This window comes from Phyllobates terribilis, unplaced genomic scaffold (genome assembly GCF_046119375.1).
Source record: "Phyllobates terribilis strain yellow unplaced genomic scaffold, ASM4611937v1 Scaffold_5__5_contigs__length_657084704, whole genome shotgun sequence".
NCBI classification, from domain to species: Eukaryota; Metazoa; Chordata; class Amphibia; order Anura; family Dendrobatidae; genus Phyllobates; species Phyllobates terribilis.
The window spans coordinates 515099664-515118336 of NW_027362765.1; the positions used below are offsets into that span (position 1 = coordinate 515099664).

At 43.2% G+C, this 18673-nt stretch overlaps 1 pseudogene; it reads left to right on the forward strand.

The window, feature by feature from the left end:
* Window positions 1–16143: 16143 nt before the first annotated feature.
* On the forward strand, window positions 16144–18241 carry LOC141271308 (lateral signaling target protein 2 homolog pseudogene; annotated as a pseudogene).
* The last annotated feature ends 432 nt before the right edge of the window (window positions 18242–18673 follow it).

Sequence of the window (18673 nt, forward strand, 5' to 3'; positions counted from 1 at the left end):
ACCCTTGCTCTTTTTGGGCTTCCAATCTGGATAAATGGCCGGAGCTCGCCACTTACGCCTTGGAGATCTTGTCATGCCCCGCAGCCAGCGTTCTGTCTGAACGTGTGTTCAGCGCTGCTGGTGGTGTGCTGACAGATAAGCGCACGCGGCTCTCCACTGAAAATGTAGATAGACTCACGTTCATAAAGATGAACAAATCATGGATCCGAAATGACTTTTCTACCCCTGTGTCATCCTGGGGAGAGTAAAAGCTTGATGATTGGTTAAAATCACCTCACCAACCGTTTTAAGCTTTCAAATTACTAATCATGTTTATCTGTATCTTGGCTGGAAAATAATTTGGGCTTTGCAGCAGTGTGCAGTACTGATTCTATTAGGCCATCTATACTAAGCTCCACCAGATTTAAAATTACTAATCATGTTTATCTGTATCTTGGCTGGAAAATTATTTGGGCTTTGTAGCAGTGTGCAGTACTGATTCTATTAGGCCATCTATACTGAGCTCCACCAGATTTAAAATTACTAATCATGTTTATCAATATCTTGGCTGGAAAATTATTTGGGCTTTGTAGCAGTGTGCAGTACTGATTCTATTAGGCCATCTATAGTAAGCTCCACCAGATTTAAAATTACTAATCTTATTTATCTGTATCTTGGCTGGAAAATTATTTGGGCTTTGTAGCAGTTTGCAATACTGATTCTATTAGGCCATCTATACTAAGCTCCACCAGATTTAAAATTAATAATAATTTTTAGCTGCATCTAGCCCGGAAAATAATTTTGGGGCTCCTAGATGCGCAAGACACATGAGTGCCTTCTTGCTGCACTACCTGCAACATGACCCTCAGATTGTCAGAATTCGAAGTAATCCTGACTACTGGGTTGCCACACTCTTAGATCCCCCACACTCTTCGATCAACTTTTTCATTTTAATAAAGAACAAAAAAATGGTCATTTTTAAAATTATAAGCATTAGCAGGTTATTAGAAACTGAAATCAAACAGTTTTCAACTCAAAACTTTATTCTAGGTGATGTTACATTTGCACATAGGACCCCTTATTCGAAAGGAGCTTCTGAACTCTCTCGTCCATTGAATTTGTCAGGTTTTGGATGGTTTCTGCTTCAATTGTTTTGCATGAGGACAGAATACCCTCCCAGAGCTGTTGCTTAGATGTGAACTGCCTCCCGCCATCATAGACACTCCTTTTGATGATTCTCCAGAGGTTCTGAATGGGGTAGAGGTCAGGGGAGCATGGGGGTCACACCATAAGTTTGTCCCCTTTTATGCCCATATCAGCCAGAGATGCAGATGTGTTATGTGCAGCATGAGACGGTGCATTATCATGCATGAAAATGATCTTGCTGTGGAATACACGGTTCTTCTTCTTGAATCATGGCAGGAAGTGCTGTTTGAGAAACTCCACATACATTATGGAGTTCATCTTTACCCCTTCAGGGATCCTAAAGGGGCCGACAATCTCTCTCCCCATGATTCCAGCCCAAAACATTACTCCACCTCCTCCTTGTTGCTGCTGTAGCCGTGTTTGCGTGGGGTGTCCATCAACCAGCCATCCTCCACTCCATCCATCTGGACCATCGAGCGTTGCACGGCACTCATCCGTGAACAAAACAGTTTTGAAGTCAGTCTTCATGTATTGTTTGGCCCACTGGAGCCGTTTCTGCTTGTGTGCAGTGGATAGAGGACGTCGACAGGATGGCTTACGCACAGCTGCAAACCTCTGAAGGACCCTGCATCTTGTTGTTCGGGGGACGTTGGAGGCACCAGCAGCTTCAAAAACTTGTCTGCTGGCAAGGCTTTTTTGCCGCTGCTCTTTTAACCTGACGTAATTGCCTGTAGGAAAGAGTCCTCAATTTGCCCTTATCAGCACGCACACGTGTGTACTGTGAATCAGCTACATACTTCTTGATTGCCAAAACACTTCATCCTGATCATCGCACAATGTTGATTGTAGTCATGCCTTGACCTAAACACTCCACAATTTGTTGCTTCTCAGCCGCCGACACATCCTTTTTCTTTCCCATTTTGGCAGAAAATGTAGGCTGCTTAATAGTGTGGGACAGCCTTCTTAAGTAGTCTTGCCTTTCATTGGACACACCTGCCAAACTAATTAGCACAGGTGTCTGCAATTGCTTACAGTGATATAAAGAGCCCTAACACACATCACCATCAATGAGTTTAACTGACAAACAAAAAAATTCTTACCTTATCACTCCTAAACACTTTTTGCATAATAATTTGGAACACAGTGTACATGTGCTTTTCCACAAAACACCAGTGGTTCAAGTAGTGAATCTTACAGTTCTAACTTGCCAACCATGGTCTGTATGGAGTTGTTCAATAAAGAGCCCAAAATTAAGATAACATAGACGGGAGAGGTCTCTATGAATAGGAATTCCTAAGTATTTGATACCCTGTGAGGGCCAGGCAAAGGGAAAGTTGGACTGGATGGAATCCTGCATGGATTTGGGGAGGAAGACATCGAGGGCCTCAGACTTCGCTGCATTAATTTTAAAATTTGACCATGTAACAAAGTGATCTATTTCAGCCATAACAGCAGGGATGGATATATGTGATTGAGTGATATATACTAGGACATCATCAGCAAATAGAGAGCACTTGTACTCGGTGCCTCCCACCTCAATCCACCTAATATTGGGGTTATGGCGAATTGATGAGAGCAGGTGCTCCATCACTAGGATGTATAAGAGAGGGGACAGAGGACATCCCTGCCTTGTCCCATTGGTGATTATGAAAGGTGATGAAAATGTTGTGACGCGCCCCCTGGGCCTTGGGACACCCGGAGCCAGACCCTTTTTGGTGGATGCTGGTGGTTGTAGTCTCCGTGGCGGCGACCCGGTTCCGTGGCTCAGGGCGGTCAAACCGCTGAGGCTGGTGTTGTGGGTGCAGCAGAGCGTAGTATAACTCCCCACTGGAGGAGTATAGCCTCAGGGCAGTGTATGCGGAGGATGGGGGTGATGGTGCAGGGCAGCAGCAGTAACGACACGGAGTCAGTGATGCAGTCCAGGGCCTTTACTCACAGTTCTTATTATCCAGACCACTTCTGCAGGTAATGGCTGCCCACGTCGTACTATGCTCTCCAGGTGAGGGGCTCAGACAAATCCCAGATAACTTTGGAGTGCTTCACAGGACCCCCTTTGTGTGTCCTTTGTCTGGCCTTTCTTACCAACGCTTCTGTCCGGCTGCCTCTGGCCTCCTCTTGGTAAACTTGGCGCCAGTTTCCCTGACCCTATGTGGTGCCTTCCTAGCGGGTGTAGCGAGGGGCTGCGCCACATAAAATGTCACAGCCTCCAGTTTCTAGCTGAGGGTCATTTCCCGTTACCACTAGTTTCGGGGACCGGTCTCCCCCTTTGGCCTGACCCCTCCACGCAGGTGGATTCGGGCGTGCGGTAGCGACTCACCCGTCCGCACCCCTGGGATCCCTTCGTTCCTCGTTCCTGGAGCCTTCTCCGCTCCTCTTCCTTCCTTCTCCCTCTTCCAGGCCTGGGCCTGTGTTACTAGGCCCGCCTCCGGAGCAGAGCTCATGCAGAGCCCCTGCTCCCTGTCACTTCTGCTCAGACTTCTCTGCACTGAACTAAGATGGTGCCCACCTTTTATACTCCCTTCTCAATGCACCCAGGAACTGCTTCCTCCCTGCTCCTGCACTACAGGGTTCCCCTTCCTCAGTGTTCCCTCCCCCCACTCCAGCCAGGGACAGGGACTGTCGTGCCCATCTCAGGGGCATATTGGTCGCCCTGCCCCACGGCAATGTGGTGTAATGCATGCAGGTGTCGGGGTCCTGATCCACACTCCATCCTTACCTAAGAGTGAGATATCACACCTCTGGGTGAGGTGCAATACCTCTGTAGCAACCAAGCCCTTGAGGTGCTACAGTTCCATTTATCTTCAGCCTAGGTGACGTATTGCGATACAGGGCCATGATTTTGGCTATAAAAGGGTCCCCTAGACCCCTACCCCAAGCATTTTAAGAGAATAATATATGGCGTGCCAGGAGACTCTATGGAATGCTTTCTCAGCATCCAACGAGAGTATCTAATTACAAATTTTTAACTGCATCTAGCCCAGGAAATACTTTGCGCCTAGTAGCAGTGTCTGCTAGTCAGCGGATTATCCCAGCTGTTAAGCAAGCTACACCACCTGTAGTTTGGACACTTAATTTTTTCAAAGGAAATGCTTCGGGACCCCTGGATACTCAGTGAAGAGCATCAGGAGGCACCCCAAGACATAGGGGCTGGGACTGGCGGTAGGACGCCTTGCGGTGGACCGCCGAGCTCGATCCTTATAAAAGCTTTTTAACTGCAGCAGCTTTAGTGGACGCTACTGGAGCTGGAATTACGCGGCTGCTGGCATGAGACTTGCCCTCCAATAGATCCTTGTAAAAGGATTTAAAGTGTATTCATTCAAATTGGAGAGACAATTTAAATTAAAAAGCTTAGACTTGCCTCCACCACAGGGGGGCTCGCTCGACCCACCAGCGGACAGGCACCAGTATTGGGAGAGGGGGGCTGGCCGTCAGGGTCCACCGCGGCTCTGGCACAAACCCGGCGACACGGAGGTGGCACGGGCAGGAACGGACTGGCCGTGTCGGCTTCTCACTTTTTGGATTTTAGAAGGGCATGACATGCCTATATCTGTGTCTCCCCCTCCTTTTACTCCTCCACCTCTTTTCTTTTCGCATGACTATATGTACTTGTCACTTTTCCATGTGTTAGTTATGTCTTCTGAGCAGTTTGTCAGCTTTTGGACACCTTTGAAGGTGTTTTCTATGTGTTTCTATGTGTTTTTGTTTGCCTGCCATTGGTTTTAACGGTTTTCGAAGGTGTTCGACGAACAGTTCGACGGTGTTCGACGAACAGTTCGACGAACAGTTCGGCGAACACAAGGGTGTTCGATGAACCGAACCGAACTCGAACACTACGGGGGTGGCTCATCACTAATCTTGACCTCTGTTGCAAACAGTGAACCCAGAAGCAGATTATACATGTACATAGAGATACATTGCATATAACAGTGTATTTCTATGTTCCCTATATACAGTACTAGAGGTGAAGAAAAAGTCAGATTTTTTTGTTCCTATAAAACTACTAAAAATAATAAAAATCAATTGTAAAAATGTAATTTTCTTTTTTTTTTAGTCTCCCCAGGACTCCAACTTACAATCTTCAATATTGCAGGCAGGAGCTAAAGCTACTGAGCCACAGGCTCTGGTGAGGTTACTGGGAGAATTTTGTGTACTTGATCTGTATTGGAGGCTCTGACTCCACAGGCAGATTATACTGATACAATGTACACTAAATTCAAAAACAATTAATTGAAAAAAGAACAAAAAATAAAAAAACACAACACAGAAAAAATAGTAGCAATACCATGTCCAGATATAAAAGCACAACAGGATGCAATAGCTCCCCCATGATCAATGGTGTTACTAGAGTCTGATGGGCCCCAGTTCAAGATTTGAACCAGGGACCGCTTTCATCCTGGTATATATATATATATATATATACATACACACACGCACACACACACACACACACACACACACACACACACACACACACACACACACACACACACACACACACACACACACACACACACACACACACACACACACACACACACGAAAATAAGTATTTGATACACTGACGATTTTGCAAGTGTTGGAAACATCATAATTTGGGGGGTGCTTTTCTGCAAAGGGGACAGGACGACTGCACCGTATTGAAGAGAGAATGGATGGGGTCATGAATGGCAAGATTTTGGCCAGCAACCTCCTTCCCTCAGTAAGAGCATTAAAGATGGATCGTGGCTGGGTCTTCCAGCATGACATTGACATGAAACACACAGCCAGGGCAGCTATTGAGTGGCTCTATAAGAAGCAGTTTAAGGTCCTGGAGTGGTCTAGCCAATCTCCAGACCTAAACCCAATAGAAAATCTTTAGAGGGAGCTGAAACTCAAAAATCATAAAAAAAAAAAAAAATCAGAAAATCATATTGGAATATTCTGTCTCTCATAGGTGAAGGAGTTTGTTGGCCAAAATCTCGTGATAAATGACCCCATCATTTCCCCATACATTTTTTGTAAAGTGGTGACAGCACTCTGCACCACTGTGATGAACACTAACCATTGTGAGGTTCATTGAAATTTTATTTTTGTTCACTTGGCACTTTAGTAGCAGCACAGAGTCACTTTCTCTCTCTGCATTACTGTATCGTCCTCAAATGCTAAACATACTCCACTGATGAATTCTCCATAAGGAGAAAGTAAGGTGATTTTTTGTGGGATATGTTGGAAGATACACTTGGGTACTGCCCTTCTTAGGGCGGGAGCTAACACCATGGGCACAACAGGGTAGCATTAGTCCTTAAGAAAAAGTCAACTGAAATGGACAGAAAAACCTGGACGGTATCTACATGCAAAAACGGGTGAGATCCACACATTTTCTTTCTTTCTATATTGCACAATAGCACTTTAAATTTTTGACTTATGTTATTTAACAGTCACGACTGGATGTATTTATTAAGAGACCGTACTTTGTGAACATCTGTAATGAGTCTCTTTGTGTCCTGAGGTTAAGGCTGAGTTCACACGATGCGTATTTCATGCGTTTCCGCGGCGTTTTTGCAGTTGCGTAAACGCCGCGGAAACGCATGAAAAACGCATGGTAGAAGGGAAGCAATGTTCCCCAATGGAAATCCGGATGTGCTGTGCCCATGATGCGGATTTTTCCGCAGCGTGTCAATTAATTTTGCGGAAACGCGGCGATTTCGCCGCCATTGACTTGCATTAGAACGCGCCAATTCCGCAAGACAGCATTTGTACTTGCGTTATTGGCGCGTTCTAATGTGCGGATGGTACCCGGGTGTGGAGGAGAGGAGAGTCTCATCCACACCCAGGTACCATTAAAAAAGCTGTAAAAAAAGAATAAAATAAAAAATAAATGTATTCTTACCTTCTGTCGGCCCGCGCTGCGCTCCCGCTTGGTTCCCGGCACTTGCAGTGAGTTGTAGGACCTGCGGTGACGTCAGAGTCATGTGACGGGTCACGTGACGCTGACATCGGCAGGTCTTTCAATTCAAAGTTGCCGGCAGCCGGGAACTTTGTAAAGCAGGACAGCGCGGGCCATCAGAGGTAAGTATATACACTCTCTCGGGTCACACTATATAAATCCATGCTGTTTGCATGGATTTATATAGTGTGACCTAGTTGTCAAGCACTTTCCAGGTGATGCTAAAATCGCCTGGAAAGCGCTTGTCAATCTGCATGCGGAAACGCATGTCAATCTGCATGTGGATCCGCATGTATTCTGCAGGAAAAACGCATGTACAATCCGCATGCGTTTTTTCTGCCAGGGAGATGCAGAAATGATGCAGAAATTTTCTGCTTCATTTCTGCATCGTGTGCACATACCCTAAAAGGTGTTAACTTCAGTATCGGATATATAGGATATAAAGTTTTATTGGTATAAGTAAAGGTTATGTTTTAACAGATACCTCTCTGCTGTTATTTGGTTTATGTTCTTATCAATAGTCACAGTGATCTTAAAGGCATAGTCCAGTTTTTATATATTGATGGTGTTTCCTTATTCTTTGGGTAGGTCACCAGTATCAGACTGTTCTTGGGTCTGACACCTGTCATCCGGCACACTTAGTAGTGCCCAGGTCTTGCGGCAGCCAACAGTAAAGCAGACCATGTACTAGCATGCCCGCTCATGTGTTCTGACTAAACAAACTGTGGCTTGGGGACACCAAAAGGCAAATTTGCACAGGGCACCATTCAGCCTAAGTCCGGCCCTGGCTGTAGCGTGGGCCCCTAAAGTCAATTATATCTGTGGGCCCCAGACACCACAGTCCGAAACTGTACACGGATGTCTGAATTTGGCTTAAATTTCACTATATATTACTAAGTATATGACTTGCCCGTTAACAGAATAGCATATGTTCTTTGTATCTTTTGTTCATTCATTATTTATGTGTTTGGATTCTGTTGTTGTAGCAATGTGACTCATTGTTCTTTGTTAAATTGAAGATAACTAATTACGTTGGGATTGTCAACCACACCTAACATTTATCTCTGGACACTTTATATTATATGCTTAGAAGGTGCCGCAGGGTTATATAAATGTGATATAAAACAAGAATTGTGCACAATGGTAAGGATGGCACATGTATTCCTGAACTACCGCACACGTTATAATTACTACAATAGTAGGCTATATATTAATTTTCTTAATGGCTTCCCCGTAAGATTATCTGAAGGTATATAGTTCTTCCTCCAAGTAGTGAGTCACAGCAGTGGTATCAAAAATACAACAGGAATAGAACCAAATTTACTATATGGACGTTGTAACTCCTAAGATTACTGCAAAGATATCGGCAAAGTGTTGGAAAAAAAGTGTGCAGCTTAGAAAATGTATTACTGTCTAAGGCCATTGGCATACCACTTTAACTCTTGAATCTTCATACATTTTTTCACAACATCTGACCATTAAAGTATATGGCTTTCAAGGCATTTTATTATAATTATTATTATTATTATTATTATTATTATTATACATACTCACTTGACCAATTCACCAATGTACACTTGAACTCAACAACAATGAAAAATAAGTCATAATATATGATTAAACAGTTGCTTATATTGTATATAATATGTGATGTCTGTGCACATAGTGGAGCACATCCAATATACAGGATAATGTTACTTGGATATGAAATACTAAGGTTTGTGAATATTGTATGCCAGTATTTATGAATGAAGCACTGGGGTAAGATAAACTTAATGAATTAAGTGCTGTGCACCTCATTAATGAATTTGGCGCATCTTTCAAATGTTGTGCTGCGCCACTGGCATAAATGTTCACCGCTTTGTGGAGTGAATCATAATATATTTGTCTGGTGTGATATACAGTATATATGCACCCACTGTGGCCAATCACACCAGACAAATTTATTATGATTCACTATATATATATATATATATATATATATATACAGTATATGTCTATATATATATATATGTACACACACAGTAATGGCCGTAAGTGTTGCTACCCCTGAAATTGTTCCAGCAAATTAAGTATTTCTCCCATAAAATCATTACATTACACATGTTTTGTTATGCACATGTAGCGCCAGAGTCTCTGCCTCCTACCCTCTTACCTCCGCGGCTCTGCTCCGGCATCCTCCGCTCCTCTGGCTGTGCGTGCCCGGGATGCGCGCACCGCGTGCTGATCCCCAGGCACTGTGCTTGGGGCGCTTGCGCTCCCTGATTTTTAAAGGGGCCGTGCGCGCCGTCCTAATATGTCCCTGGCCATTGGCCAGAGGTCAGCTGATATTTTAGGCACCTCCTCCAAAATGGAGGTGCCTGTGCAATGTTGTAGTTTGTGTGCTAACACTCTCCAGCCCTCAGGTCCCAGTGCTGCCCACCAGCCTGTCTATCAGCCGGGCCCACCAATCAGCCTGCCTGCCGAGCCTGTCAGTCAGTCAGCTCTGTCCGCCTGCCTATCAGCCGCGCACATCTGTCTGCCCATCTGTCGTGCCCGTCTGCTTCGGCTATCAGCCCGTGGGAGTCGCTTGCTCTCACATGAGGTCGGTCCGAGAGTGGCACCTGGTTCACTTTCCCAATCCCTCCTTGGTTAACGGAGTCGACTAATCTGCCATGTAGCCAGGGTTGGTCCCCGTAGGCACTTAGTTACACCCCTCTGGACCCTTCTTGTACCACAGCACAGTGGTTCCACCATCCGGACCCGTAACAGCACATATTTATTTCCTTTGTGTGTATTGGAACACCACAAAAAAAAAATAAAAAGAGAAAAAAGGCAAATTGGACATAATTTCACACAAAACCACAAAAATGGGCTGGACAAAATTGTTGGCAAATTGTGGGTAAACAACTTTGTTTAAAGCATGTAGTGCTCGCTCAAATTCACCTGTGGCAAGTAAAATGTGTGGGCAATATGAAAATCACACCTGACACCAGATAAAAAGGGGAGAAGTTGACTTATTGTTTGTATTGTTTGTCTGTGTGCCACACTAAGCATGGAGAACATAAAGAGGAGAAGAGAATGGTCTAAGGACTAAAGAACCAAATTTGTTGAAAAATATCAACAATCTCAAGGTTACAAGTCCATTTCCAGAGATCTTGGTGTTCCTTTATACACGGTGCACAACATAATCAAGATATTTAAAACCCATGACACTATAGCTACTCAGAAGAACAAAATGGATGAAAGGTTGCATCGCAGGATAGTCCGGATGGTGCATAAGCAGCACTAATCAAGTTCCAAAGAAATTCAAGCTGTCCTACAGGCTAAGGGTGTATCAATGTCAGCGCAAACTATTTGTTAACATTGAATGAAATGAAACGCTATGGCAGGGGACCTAGGTGGACCACACTGCTGACACACAGACAAAGCTAGACTGCAGTTTACCAAAATGTACATAAGTCAAAATCCTTCTGGTAAAGCGTAATGTGGACAGATGAGACCAAGATAGAGATTTTTGGTAAAGCACATCATTCTACTGTGTACCGAAAACGAATGAGGCCTACAAAGAAAAGAATACAGTACTCATAGTCAAATATGGTGGAGGTTCAAATATGTTTTGGGGTTATTTTGCTGCCTCTGGCAATGGGTGTCTTGACCGTGTGCAAGGCATAATGAAATCCAAAGATTACCAAAGGATTTGGGGTTACAATGTAGAGCCCAGTGGAAGAATGCTGGGTTTGCATCCTAGGTCATGGGACTTCCAGCAGAACAGTGACCCTCCTAAGGGTGGCCCAACCAGTTATTAGTTTAGGTATCAATCACTTTTTCACACAGGGCCCTGTAGGTTTGGATTTCTTTTTCCCTTAATAAAGAACTTCATTTAAAAAAAAACGCAATTTGTGTTTACTTCTGTTATCTCTGTCTAATATTTAAATTTGTTTTGTGATCTAAATCATTTAAGTGTAACAAACAAGCTAAAGAATAAGAAATCAGGAAGGGGGCAAACTTTTTCATACCATTATACAGTGCTGCTCACCATTATTGGCGCCCCTTAATTTTTTTCACAAACTTTACAATGTCTTCAGAAATAAATGGATCAAAGTTATACCCTCAGGATTTTTTAATTAGTTGTCCAAAGTAATACAACAATAAAACATTGTTTTTCAACTTCCATGTTGCAATTTCAAAGAAGAAACATAATAATAATAATAATAATAATCAGCATGTACAGCAATAAAGGCACCCCTAATTAATACTTGGTTGCACACCCTTTGGCATTGCTGAAAGCCTCCAAATGTTTCTTGTAGCCATCTATAAGCTTCTTGAACTTCTCAGCTGGAATTTTCTCCCACTCTTCCTATGCAGTTTGTTAATGAATGTTTGAAGGTTTTTTTTTTTCCCAATGGCAGATTTCAGCTCACCCCAAAGATTTTCAATGGGATTGCTGGTCATTTTAAAACAGTCCATTTTTTAATTTTCAACCATTCATGTGTACTTCTGCATATCTGCTTTGGGTCATTGTCTTGCTGAGGGACCCATGATCTTGGACTCAAACCAAGTTTTCTTACACTAGGTAGGACATTTTGCCCTAAAATCTCTTATATAATTCTCTGATTTCATAATTCCTGTGATATGGTCAAGGCCTCGACTACCAAGTGTAGCAAAGCAACCCCACAGCATTATGGATCGTCCACCATGCTTAACTGTTGGTAAGGTGTCTTTTTCCTTATAAGCTTTATTACACCGTCTATAAACAAACTGTTGCTTAGCATTGCCATAAAGCTCTATTTTTGTTTCATTTGGCCACAGAAAATTTTTCCAGAAGGATTGTGGTTTGTCAAGGTGCTCTTTGGCAAAGATCAAACGTTCCTTTTTATGTCTTTTCTTCAATAATGATTTCTTCCTTGGTCTTCGACCATAAAGCTCTGATTGGTTTAGTGTGACGTGTATAGTACTTGTTGAAACCATGACCCCGGATTGTTCCAGGTTGGCCTTCAGGTCTTTGGATGTTATACTTGGTGTTTTTTCCACCATTCGCACCAACCTTTGAAGACATCTCTTGCCCATTTTCCTCAAACCCTACCATGTGACTTTTTAAAACAGTGAAGTCATCATTCATTGGCTAATTCATGTCACATGAGTACCAACCATTAATCACAGGTGAATCTCTTTTGTGAATTACCACAGTCGAGTCAAAATGATTCCATACTAAATTTATGCAAAGGGTGCAAATATCAGTGTCACAGCAAGCTTTAGCTTTTTCTATTTTTCCCTCCCTTTTTTTGTTTTAAATTAGTGTTTATCATTTACTCTTCTGGATTTAACACGAGTGCTCTATACAAAAAAACAGTTTCACTTGATTCATTTTTTTCAGCAGATATTTCACATTATGTACTTAAACTTCATGGGTGCCAATAACGAACAGGACTGTATATACATTGCTATACAGCAGCTTGCAAAAGTATTCACCCCCTTGACTTTTAACCTATTTTGTTAAATTACAACCTGTGCTGAAATATTTTTGCGCTCTGATTTGTGTGTGATGCATCAGCACTAAATAGTCTATAAAATATAGGCATAAATTAAATTCATGGGATCAAATGACTAAAAATTGGCATGTGCATATGTATTCATCCCTTTTGCTATGAAGCCCCTAAAAAAAAAAATTAGACAAAATTCGACTACCCGTGACAAAATATGCAAAACATTTGGCCCAGCAAATGTTGAAAACTAACATTAATTTCTAAAGGGTTAAAACAATGTCAAACACAAATTTTTGTCCCTATAGCTGACAACCTTTTACTTCCGGTTTACTAAAATCTCCTGGAGAACGGCATCAAAACAACCAGACCGAAGTAATCACACTTAAAAAAAAAAAGAAAAACTTTTGGTCGCCACTGTATATGAGCAGGTATGATCAAGCTCTAATTAAAACCAACATGATGGGTGGAGAAGGCGTGTATTACAAATATAAAAAGACTAACCATCACTTCCAAATTGAAGGACAAATATGAACAGGTGCAAGCTAAGAGAGACATTCTATGTAACTAACAAATTAAAGCTGCACTCTGAAACGCTGCAGTATGCCAACATTGAATATATGAAATTGGAACTGCATTACTGCTGAAGAAAGCAAGTTAAAAAATAAAGGTATTTTGCTCATAAATAGGCCAATTCTTGGTCAGTTACAATTGTTAGTATCTAGATATGCGATAGGTTTTTGTCCTTGCACTCATTTTATAATAAAGTCTTTGAAATAAAGTGTGAACTCACATTTTAAAGGTGGATTCTGCAGGATATAGTGTTCTCAGAATGTAAATCAAACATTTCATGAGTACATGACATCTTGTTCTTGAAACAGTTTAGATTACTTTATAATATGATTAATTTCTGACTCACACTATTGTTTGTATTGTAGCACACTATACATTGTATAAATTAATTGTGCAATGTGCTGTAGAGCAATTGTGCAAGTGACATGCCCCATATTTTTACACTTTGCTAAAGACTCTTTCTGCTAAGATGTAAAAATGAAAAAGTTCACCCAGCTTACCATATAAAGTGGAATTCCTCAGGACATGCAAGGATTGAGAGCCTGTGTTGGCAGCAGGGTGGATCAACGGCAGGAAAGAGATTTATCCAGCACAAAATCCAGGGAATTAATTAAAAACTTTAAATTTATTTAAACATGATTAAAAAGAGTACAAGTTAAAAAATTCTCTAAACAGCATGCTATCAGACGCTTTTCTTCTCCACAGATAGAGGAGCATCAGATCCATACTCTCTCTCACCTTCCTGGGCTGTCTGTCTCGGTCCACAGATTTCTGCAGCAGGTGAGGGGCTGTTCTCAAAGACATGTACCTTCGTCCGGTAGTCTATGACCTCTTTGTGGACATCATTGTCCTTGTGCCGTAGGAACCTGTAATAGTTTCCACTGTTTTCTCTTGCAGGTACCAGCCGGTTGTCTTCACTTGAAGAATTGAACACCGTTGACTCGAGGTTGTCATCACAGGACAGTAACGTGTTTATGTTGTCAGGGGTTTCTTGCTGCCACTTACTGTTACTCAGCTTCTCTTTCACCCAGTAATGATGTGGGCATGGCAGAAAGTGAGTGCTGCAATCATTTGGCGAGACATGAGTCTTAAATGAGAAGATCCTTGCAGGTCTCTTCGTCCTTTCCATGCAGACATCACCTATGATAACCCAGTCTAGATCAAAGCGTTGAGCAAATGGAGCATCATGTGGCCCGTTGATTTGCCGACGTACCTTGTGTAGCTGCAGAATGTCTCTGCCAAGCAGAATCAGGATGTTAGCGCTGTTGTCAAGAGCTGGAATCTTGTTAGCTATAGTCTTTAGATGGGGGTGATGAAGAGCAGCCTCTGGAGTAGGGATCTTCTCTCTGTTGGATGGTATCTGGTTGCACTCGAACAAAGTGGGTAGGGGTATCTTCACATTGTTCTCAAGAGAAGATACTATGAGTCCATTGGCTCTTCTCCCAGAGACCTCCTGTAAAACCACTATAGATGCCTAAAGTGTAGGGGTGAGCGTTTCCCTTTAAGTCAAACAGATCAAAGAGTTCTGACCTTGCAAAGGATCGGTTGCTCTGATCGTCCAGAACGGCGTACATCTTTAGAGTTTTCTCTGGATGGTGCTTAGGATGCACATTCACCAGACATATCTTCGCACAGGACTTGTCACACAGGTCTTCTGTGCAGACTTTTGTACATGAAGAAGATATTGTGGTAGGACTTGCTGGTTGCTCTACATTCTCCCCACCATGCCTTGTGTTGGGGGAAGGCGCAAGCAGTGCAGAGCTAGGTTGGGATTTATGGAGCGCTTGAACATGGTCATTGTCGCACTCAAAACACTTAATAGAGATTTTACAGTCTTTAGCAAAGTGTTCAATAGACGCACAACATCTGTAACATACCCCAAACTTCTTTAGAAGCTCCTTGCGTTCCTGGAGGGGTTTCTTTCTGAAGCCAATGCACTTCTTTAGGGAATGTGGCATTTTATATACAGGACACATACGGTTAGGATTTCCTATCTTTTCACATACCTCGCTCTTGTCTGGAGCTAATGAAGGTGTGGGAAGAACATCAGTCTTCTTTGCCGACACTGGACTGCTGTGGTTTCTGTTGCTTGAACGTAGACTTTCATACTTGGGAGGGAATGAACCAGAGCCGCTGGGTCCTTCGTGGAAGAAACTTGGGTCAGTCTTACACTCTGCAATGTTTTCGATAAACTGACAGAAGTAGGAAAATGGAGGAATGGAGATTTAGTTTTCCCTTTTGTATTTTGATCCAAGCATGGCCCACCTATATTGGATATAGGATAGTAGCTTAGAAGCTATTGGGATTACCCCACGAGCAGTGTCCAGGTAGCTGAGGCCAGGCAGGTGCGGGTCTGCTTTGGCCAGCTGAAGCTCTAACAGGAGGTCACTGAGCTCTTGGAATTTTAGATTATCCTTACTGGATATTTTTGGAAAATCATCTAGGCGCTTGAACAGGGCATTTTCTATGGCCTCAGGACTACCATAGCTTCGTTCTAGTTTCTCCCATGCAGCAGTGAGACCAGCCATTGGATTACTGATGTGGACAGATTTAAGTCGAGTCTTGACCCGTTCTGTGGATTGTGGCCCAAGCCAACTGATTAGCAGGTCTAACTCTTCAGCAGCGGTGATGCCGAGGTCGCTAATTGTGGTTTTAAAGACATATTTCCAACCCCTGTAGTTTTCAGGTTGTTCAACAAACTTAGTAAAACCGGTCTTAGTTAGATCATGGCGAATCATGTACCTTGCAAAGCCGGACATGTCAGTATTCTCTGATTTTGGAAAGACAGTTACTGACTGGGTAGCACTATTCATACAGTCTGTGGTGTTTTGACCTAGGAATGCAGAAAAGTATGGTGAAGCATAGGCATTCAGTCCAGTAACTGGCTTAATGTGATTAGTTTCTGCCACACATAGGACTGGAGCTGTGTGGCTAACCGGAAAGTGATGACTTGCCTGCATATTGAAATACTTTGGCCCCATTGAAAAGTTTCCCTTTGAGAATTTATTAGGCCCTCATAAAATTAGCTACCCGAATCCATTTCGGACAACCTGTAGGTAGTCTGTGCTGATAGGAGCGGGCAGAGTAGTCAGAGCGAGCGGAGGACGGGAGCATGTTACCCTCTGTGGTGCGGAGATGGCTCAACAGACCCAAGAAGTCGGACCTTCGCTTGCTGGCCAAGTTCTTCCATGTTGATGAGGAGGTGAGCACAATTGTACATGAATTACAATGCCTTGATGTGCGTAAGGATCCTCAGAACTACTTGGTTTTGCTCAGCCAGTTACACAATTGCCAGGAGCGCCTGCTTGCAATACTAGAGCAGATTCTGGAACAATGTGTACCCACAAAGAGGAGGCAGAGAGACTATCACCTCAAATTCCCTGATGACATTGTAAATAACACTATGACAACACATCTACTGTTTGCCGCTGAGCTCTTGGTAGGAGGTACATATGTGGAAGTAGAGGCGGCAGATGGCATTTTACTTCGCCCCCTAGCCCAAGAGCTGCTACGGAGTCTGGAAGGTCTGAGAAGAGTCCTAAGAGAGCAAAGCCTTGAAGATCCTGGGATCTATCCAGAATCCACCCACAAGTCTATGCTACAGTATGACAACCTGTGTGCAGAGTTTGAGCTGAGGTATATGTCACTGGTGGTCAGTGTAAAGTCTCCCAAAGAAATCTATGAGCAGCAGGAAGTCGCTGTACTATTCTGTGAGACCGTTTCCAGAGCTCTACAAAGAGGATATCTAACACAGGAAATGATTGATGACTGTGAGCCAGGGTTGATGATCTCCATTCCTTGCTTAGCAATTATCAGTGGTCTTCTTATATTTCCTGATGGACCATTGAACTTGGAGAAACAGCCAGAGGAAATGTGTGAACTTTTCAGTCCATTTTATCGCCTTCTGAAGAAAATCAGGGAACTACTCTGTATTCTGACAGAAGATGAACTATGATCCCTTGAGAGAGCATTGAGCTCTTCCTCTGAAGATCCCGCCAAGTGCCTGTCCTCTACTGTGCCAACTTCAACTGAATCAAGTTCTTCGGACTACAGTGACCAATCTGTGAATACCAAGCTCTCGTCTACTAGTGAACAGACTTTTCAAAATGTGTCATGGACAAACTTTCCACGTGGCAACATTGGTGCATGTAATGGTACAGTTCCCAGGGCATACTATCCATGTGGTCAGCAAGGTATTGTAGCAGTGGACTCCGAATACATAAGAAGCCAAGATGTCAAACTGCAAAATGGTACAAGAAGACCTGCAGAAATTCTCCGTAATGTGCAAGTCCGATGTTCTGTTAGGGGATCAAAGCTCAGTGAAGTGCGTTCACGCTACCGCAGTGACAGTGATATGCTCCATCATCTTTTTGTATGCATTGCTGGTGTTGCTGATCAGCTGCAGACTAACTTTGCAAGTGACTTGCGTGTTATTCTGAAAACTGTGTTTGAGATGGTGAGCTCCAGGCAGCAGGTGGATACACAAAAACAGCTGAAAATTCCTTTCGTTTACCAGATTGTTCTGCTTGATAGAGAGAACAAGAGGTTGGGGAAAGGGCCATTGACTCTCCAGAATGGGTTCCAGACAATGCCAGTACCCAGTGTATGAGTTGCTGTGCACCCTTCACTTTATTGCGGAGACGGCATCACTGTCGAAGTTGTGGAAAGATTTTCTGCTCCCGCTGCTCAGGATATACAACTTTTCTTCCTCACGTTCAGAATACCCAGTCTGTTCGGGTTTGTTCTCATTGTTACCATGTGCACTGCAGTCCTCCCAATCAGCAGAGAGCCGTGAGGGAGATCACCACCTAGCTTCATACTTATTTGGAAACTGAAGAAGTGGTTTGAAAGAAAATTTCATGCCCCCGATTCTGACTGGCTTTATTTATACATATTTTACAGACCTTTTATGTGTTTACAGTACAGTGTGAGCAGTGGGCCTCTAGTTACAGGTTGTCCGAAATGGATTCGGGTAGCTAATTTTATGAGGGCCTAATAAATTCTCAAAGGGAAACTTTTCAATGGGGCCAAAGTATTTTAAGATGACTTTGCTCTCCTGCAGAGTTTTTTTTACAGTTGTTTTTTGTTTCAATTTTGGATCTTTTTACTTTGTATAGTTGATTACTTTTTGTGTGTATATATAATGTATCTGTGATTACTTGCCTGCATATTGGCCTGCACGTGTGCTTCTGTGTATAGGGTTTGGTGAGGTGCAGGGGCCTGGTACATTCTGGTGCACGGAGGAGGATTAGGATTAAGGGTTGGCAGCGTATTGTACTGACCTTGAATGCAGGATGCTGATAAACGCTCTGTGTCCTGTTGCCTTAAGGGAATGTCTGTGGCATCAGGAATGATTGCTGGAGCCGGGGGTGCACTCTTTTGGCTTTGTACATAGTCTCTAGTACGCTTAAGAGGGTCTACAGTATCAAAGTCACTTAAACTGATGCTGTCTCTTTGGCTCCCACCGATAGCTTGCTCCAGGACCTTTAACCTTGCCATAGCTGTGGCGTGTTCACATTCCTTCTCTAGGGCCTCTATTTCAGTTTTTTGCGTACTGCTTCGGCTGCTGCGCTGGCTTCCATTTCTG